Source organism: Cimex lectularius, unplaced genomic scaffold, assembly GCF_000648675.2.
Source record: "Cimex lectularius strain Harlan isolate CLEC.00 unplaced genomic scaffold, Clec_2.1 scaffold26, whole genome shotgun sequence".
In the NCBI taxonomy this organism is placed as follows: Eukaryota; Metazoa; Arthropoda; class Insecta; order Hemiptera; family Cimicidae; genus Cimex; species Cimex lectularius.
Window position 1 is genome coordinate 88,305 of NW_019392721.1, and position 6,666 is coordinate 94,970.

The 6,666-nt window shown below is 32.0% G+C and overlaps 1 non-coding gene across 1 annotated transcript; it reads left to right on the forward strand.

The window, feature by feature from the left end:
- Window positions 1-276: 276 nt before the first annotated feature.
- Trnay-aua lies at window positions 277-349 on the forward strand. The gene has a single exon. It is a non-coding gene; the product is annotated as a tRNA-Tyr (tRNA).
- The last annotated feature ends 6,317 nt before the right edge of the window (window positions 350-6,666 follow it).

The window sequence follows — 6,666 nt, forward strand, 5'->3', positions numbered from 1 at the left end:
TAAAACTTGGAGAGTGAACTTTGCAACTTTATTTTTTAATTGAGTAGATGATTTTTTAGATTTATGTGAAATGATTAATATTTGTCATATCTATATAAAATACAAATGTCTTTTAAAAATACAGATTCTAATGATAGTCTGATGATAAATTACCGAACGTCTAAATAAATGTTTACACAAGTGAAAATGGCATTGAAAAGATTGAAAAATGGCAAAAAGGAGGGAAAATCCAAAAGGTGGGGTTGAGATGGGAAGTTATTGTCAGAGTGGATCGAAGTCACGATAGCTCAGGTGGTAGAGTAGCGGGGTATATAGCCGAAGGTCGTGGGTTCGAATCCCGCTCGTGACGACTTTTTTATCTCAACTAAAAACCTTAATTAATTGAAAGTTTACATAAGTAATGAATCTAGAATAAATCTTTTAGATTCATGTGAAATGATTAATATTTGTCATATCTATATAAATACAAATGTCTTATAAAAATACAGTTACTGATGATAGTCTGATGATAAATTACCGAAAGTCTAAATAAATGTTTACATAAGTAATGAATAAAGAGAAGAAAATGTACAACTTATACGTCGAAAAGGGCGAAGAGAACAATACAAGTTTTCATCACTTACATAAAGATACGTGCCAAAAATTCAATTTGCTAAATATGAAAATTAAAACTATTTCAGACCTTAATGAAAAAAGCAGTCTTTTAGAAGAACATAGCATACATTTAAGCAATACAGAACTGGCTAGAAAAATTTTAAAAGTTCAAAACTTAGCATCAACGAACCCAGACAAATACTTCGCATTTTCCTTCGAACTACAAAAAGCACTTCCATATCCCAAATATATACGTATTAAATGAAGTGCAAGATTATCGAGGAATACATCCCTCAAACCAGGGTTTTTCGATTTCGGGATGACAATGACAATTTCCAGCTTCACCATACAGAAGTTAGGTGGATGTCTTGTGCAAAATCACTTTCACGATTACAAGAATTACGTTCTGATTACGTTATCTCTGTTGATTGACAACAATTTTAAATTGGGCCCGGTAGCAATGATGAGAAATGGCAGTATAAACTGTCGTATTTATAAGATATTTTCATTAAAATGAATGAGATGTGTCTTTCTTTGCATGGGAAGATTATCACAAAACTTTCGACTTAAAAAATAAAAAAATATAAAAAACTCCACTGGTAAATTTTACCGGGATATAAACCCGACGATCAGCAGGAGGCCGTGGTTCATTGGATTTTCTAAGGGCTACGGACTTAAAAATTTGATAAAAAAGGGAAACAGATCGTCTCTGAGCCAATAGCCAAAGAAGCAAAGACAGAAAAAAACAATATTGTAAAATAAATATGTAGCTGGGGAAAAAAATCAGACCGGGCTAACCTGAGGAATTTCGACATCAATCCTATGCAAAGGAAAGGAAAAGGATCTAACCCAAAATCTAAAGTATCTATAAGTCAGTAAGACTTGAGTAACATACAGTTCCAAATCGAGAAAAGCACCCTGAACAGCACCCCTTCTTCAGAAAAGATGCAATGATATCTACAACTCAATGGCACTGTCGTACAATGATATTGCCTCAATCTAACTTGATATCCGAGATAACATTAAAACATTTCACGATGTGATTTCCTTGTAAAAATATTTTTCCGAAAATTCCTAAAAAATCTAATAGAACTGTAGGATTTTAAAAGGTGTTGTAGGGTTTAAAAATTGATCTCAACAAGTAAAACTAAGAATATTTTTAGGGAAATATTAAAAATAACAATTATTATAAACAAAAAGAGGAGTCAGTAAAATCGAAGTTATAAATTAGGCTTGATTTTTTAATCTCAAAGGGTTTGTACTTTTGTTGTCGATTTACTGTCAGATCGAGTTAAACATTCGGCTTATTTGTGCATTTTCGGACCGCCGTTGAAAATCATTTTTGATTTTATGCTTTAATCATACTTGATACTGAATAAATCTTGATCCCTTAGAATTACAAACAGCGTTACAGTATATAAAATAATTAGATTAAACATACATTATAACTGCAATAAGTACGAAAAAATTCGGAAGGCTTAAATAGTTATGTCTTCTTTTACATGTTGTCCTACATCGACTGGATTATATTTTGAAATTTATGATCCTAGCGTGATGTCATTACACATAATACGTTGAATTTCCTTTCTATCTAGTTCACATCCTGAGTTTCTTTGACGTTTTTATAAGTCAAACACGTCGATAACGGCAATTTTAAATAATTCAACCGTTATGACAATGTTTTCTAGTCGGATCCCCATGTTTATGAATAAATCACAAGTTTAGCAAGTTCAATAACGTATTAATTACTAAGGGAGTTAGGCATACGTAGATCCCAAAGGATTGGAAGCATCGGAAATAGTTTGAACTTACTTTAGCTCCTTAATCTAAAAGATTTATGAACGAATCCCTCAGAAATGTCTTTGGTTAAACAACAAAAAAACCACAGATTTAAATGACATCATATAAAACTGTTTATTTGCCGACATTTGTTTTCCACACTTTTATTTCGAGCATGCATTTTTCTCATTTAATTAACACTTACAATAAATTAATCCAATGCAATTCCATCGCTTGTCCATACCTCCTTCATTCTATTTCCTTCAATGCCCAAATTATACCACTAAATCCTGCCACACCTTCCACATTCCTTTCCTAAAGGACTTTCTCAAGTGGAAATTTGAATTGAAATTTAGCAACTCTTTTCATTTTTTTATTTTTTTATTATTTTCTTTAGTATTTCCTCATAAGCAATATTATTCTGTATATTTTTATATAGATATATATTTCTTTTTAATTTTACAAGGTGTTAAATTATTATTCCCTTTTCATTTACAAACGCAAAAAGTGCATCTCGAAACTGAAAATTTTTTATGCCCTTTGGTTAAGGTTTATTTTTGTAGAAAACTATTATTCGCCATTTTAAAGCGTCTTCTATAAAATTTCCCTATATTTTTAGAACATCCCAGTATAACACAAAACATTATCATAAAAAATAATTACAAGATTTAATAGATCTAAGTTTGGAATACAGCCGGAACCAGTCCAAGAGGTTGAATACAAAATTTGATTTAGAACGAAAATACAGTGGCTATTGGAGCGATGTTTAAAAAAATGGAGACATAGGTTATTCGATCAGTTCAGGCCTTGGTTCCTCATAGTGAGCGAGTAGGGAGATAAAACATGTTATCTTTTTACAACCCTTGAAATCTAGGTATCACACCACCAGAAAAAAATTATGCCGGGTCAGCGTATAAATTTTTTAATTTTACATATTTCTATTACCTACTATATTATATTTAATTTAGTTTTCAATAATGCTAAGTTTAACCTGTTCTCAATATCATTAATAATATATTTGCAATTGTAATTCGATTAGTTTTCTCAATATTTTTAATCTAATATGTTAATATTATTAAGAAAACTTATGTATAATTTAATTTCAATCTATGTACATTTTTACTATTGTTTTCCTATTTCTTCCAGTATTAAATGGGTCCTGCCCGTATGTAAAATAAATAAATAAGTAATATGTAAGGAATTCCTTTAATAACTCTATCTCTCTCTTCTCTCTCTCTCTCTCTTTCTCTCTCTCTCTCTTTCTCTCTCTCTCTCTCTCTCTCTCTCTCTCTCTCTCTCTCCTTTCTCTTTCTCTATTCCTCTCTTACTCCCTATCTCTCTCACTCTCTTTCTGTCTCTTTTTCTTTCTCTACTATTTTTTCTTGAATATTATTTATATATTGCCCTCTTCGCGGGCACACTATTTTTCTTTCTTCGTCGTTCTTCCCTTTAATATTTGTTTCTCTATCGCTCCATCTGTTAATGAAACTATCTATCAATCATGTCCTCTCTTTCTCTGTCACTCACTCCCGATCTACCAATCTATCTATCAACCCTCCTTCCCTTTTTCTATTTCTCGTCTCTCACTGTCTATCTATCAATCTATCTTTCTTTATCTCTCTCTCTCTCTCTCTCTCGCTCTCTCTCTCTCTCTCTATCTATCTATCTATCTATCTATCTATCTATCTATCTATCTATCTATCTATCTATCTATCTATCTATCTATCTCCTTCTGTTTCTCTGCTCACACTCACATTAACTCGTTCTTTATTTCTCTTTCTGTAATTTTCTCTTCTTTTATTTTCTTTTTTATTTTCTCTTTCTTCTATTTCTCGTCTCTCTCTCTCTCTCTCTCTCTCTCTCTCTCTCGCTCTCTCTCTCTCTCTCTCTCAATCTCAATCTCCTTCTGTTTCTCTTCTCGCACTCACCTTAACTCGTTCTTTATTTCTCTATCTGTAATTGTCTCTTTTTTGTTCTCTCATACTGTGTCTCGATGTACACTCTGACCATAAGAAGTTGTGTAATGGACTCTAGGTAAAGAAAGTTAAGGCAAATTCCCATGGGTTAGCAAGGAGGTGCAAATTGAACCAATCTTACAACAAATCACAACTTCTTTGTAGTAATTACATCAAACTCTAACCAAAAATTAATATTCAAACATATTCAATAAACTTTCTATTAGAAAATAATTTATCAGGACAAACTTTCGACGATGTCGTCAAACTTTTATTTTATTAAAATTACAATAAACTAAAATTAATAATGATGTGTTTATGACACAGTCATATATCGTGTACGTTAAATATTTAAATCCAAACAAAACGGCCACAAAGTTTCATTCACTGGTACAGCAATATTTACAGTTTTATGTAAGGTTTTGGTTGAAATGAAAAATTTAGTGTCACGAGTGGGATTCGAACCCACAACCTTCGGGTCAATACGCCGCTGCTCTAACCACTTGAGCCGCACCAGAAGTCACGATTGCTCAAGTGGTTAGAACAGCGGCGTATTGATCCGAAGGTCGTGGGTTCGAATCCCGCTCGTGACAGTAACTTATTAATTTCAACCAAAACCTTACATAAAACGATTAAGTAATTCAAAGAAGTAATTTGGTCAATAGACCACTAAGTATAATGAATATTGATACTGTATAAATAATCAAACGTGCGTAAAATAAATAAAATACTAACCTGGATGTTATAGAAATGCTAAAAATTCAATACTTTTGGGTAAATTTACCGTACAGTAAATCGAAAAATATTATCAACACCGATCTATTATTAGAGGGAGTTTCAACAAAGTTCAACTCGAACCTATTGTGATATTAAATATACAACAACGTACAGAAAGGACTGTTCCCTAAATTATGAAAACATAGTAAGTGAGAAAACATAATGGCCAAAGGGTTATTTGGTTTTAACGGTAGATAGTATAAAAAGCAAAATTAGTGTTGTCAAAATTAATAATAAAGGCAATCTTTATAGATCACCAATTTTAATTATTGTGTACTGTTAATAGGTCACAACAGTTTGCCGTATTAAAGAGCAATTAATGGTTACGTGATCCATTAGAAAAAAATCTACGTCAAAGTGGAACAAATATGAAAGCTACCGTAACATTTTTTTATTGTTATTTGCCCTAGTGTCATATGAGAGGGGAAGAAACAACGAAAAACCAGACGGATGGCACCAAGTTGTCCTTCAGTGTGAACGAAACAAGCAATGGAATATTATTTTTCCCTTTGTCCTCGGTTTTGATATATTGAAGGACAAACAAAATATACTAGTGAAATTTTATTATTGTTTATTATCTAATAAAAATAAATCCATCTTCAAAAAATCTCAATGTTGTTAGAATCAATTTTTTTTTACTTTAATTAAATGTCACTCTTTTGAGCAGTTTACAGCGTCTTTCTGATCAATTAATCTTTTAATAAATGGGAGTTTGAAAAGAGAAAAGTTCAGAGAAGAAGGTTCTTGAGAAGAATAATAATTGTTTACAATGTAAACTTACAAAACCGTCAGAACAATCAGATAATAGTCGTCTTTTTTGTATCTTTTCATTATTTGACAAGCTTTTAAGTAATTTCATTTTAGCCAATGCATCAACAGATTTTTACATTAGTGTCAGACGCACACGACTACCTTTATATTTAGACCAATACAAATCAAGTCTAGCAAAGTTGCCCAAGTCGTACTGTTTAATGTATTTAGTTCAAGAAATAGCCAATTTCCAAGTTTACCAACAAATTTCTCAACCGTACAAATTATATTTCGACAGTGGAGTAGTATTGTTTTAGCAAAGTTCGATTTTATCCAATGCCGCAAAAGGTTGAAAGACGTTCTCATAATTTATTCTTACTACACAAATAAAATCGTTAGGACGTAACCCTGAGAAATATACTACTCTCCCAGTACTCTAGGGTGAGTGTGTGACGTCTGGAGAATAAAAGTAATTTATTAGCGGGAATGGAGTTCGACCCCTCCCCGAGGAATATCGGGTTCTCCGGTGGAATGAATTTCCTGATTTTTATGTTTGTACTGATTTATACATATGTGTTGTATGTTTTATATTCTGTAGTTGACCACCTGAGGTACAAATCAAAGGCTAGTATTTTCGGATATCGATTTAGTTTTTATATAAAAATAGAAAGTCAGTAACAGAACGAGACACTCAAATGGCTGCAGGTTGGAAAATATGCGAGAAAGACCAGTAAAAGCAGCATAAACCTCTCATGTGCATATATATACAATAATTATATGACATTCTGAGCTGATTATAAAAACAAAAATC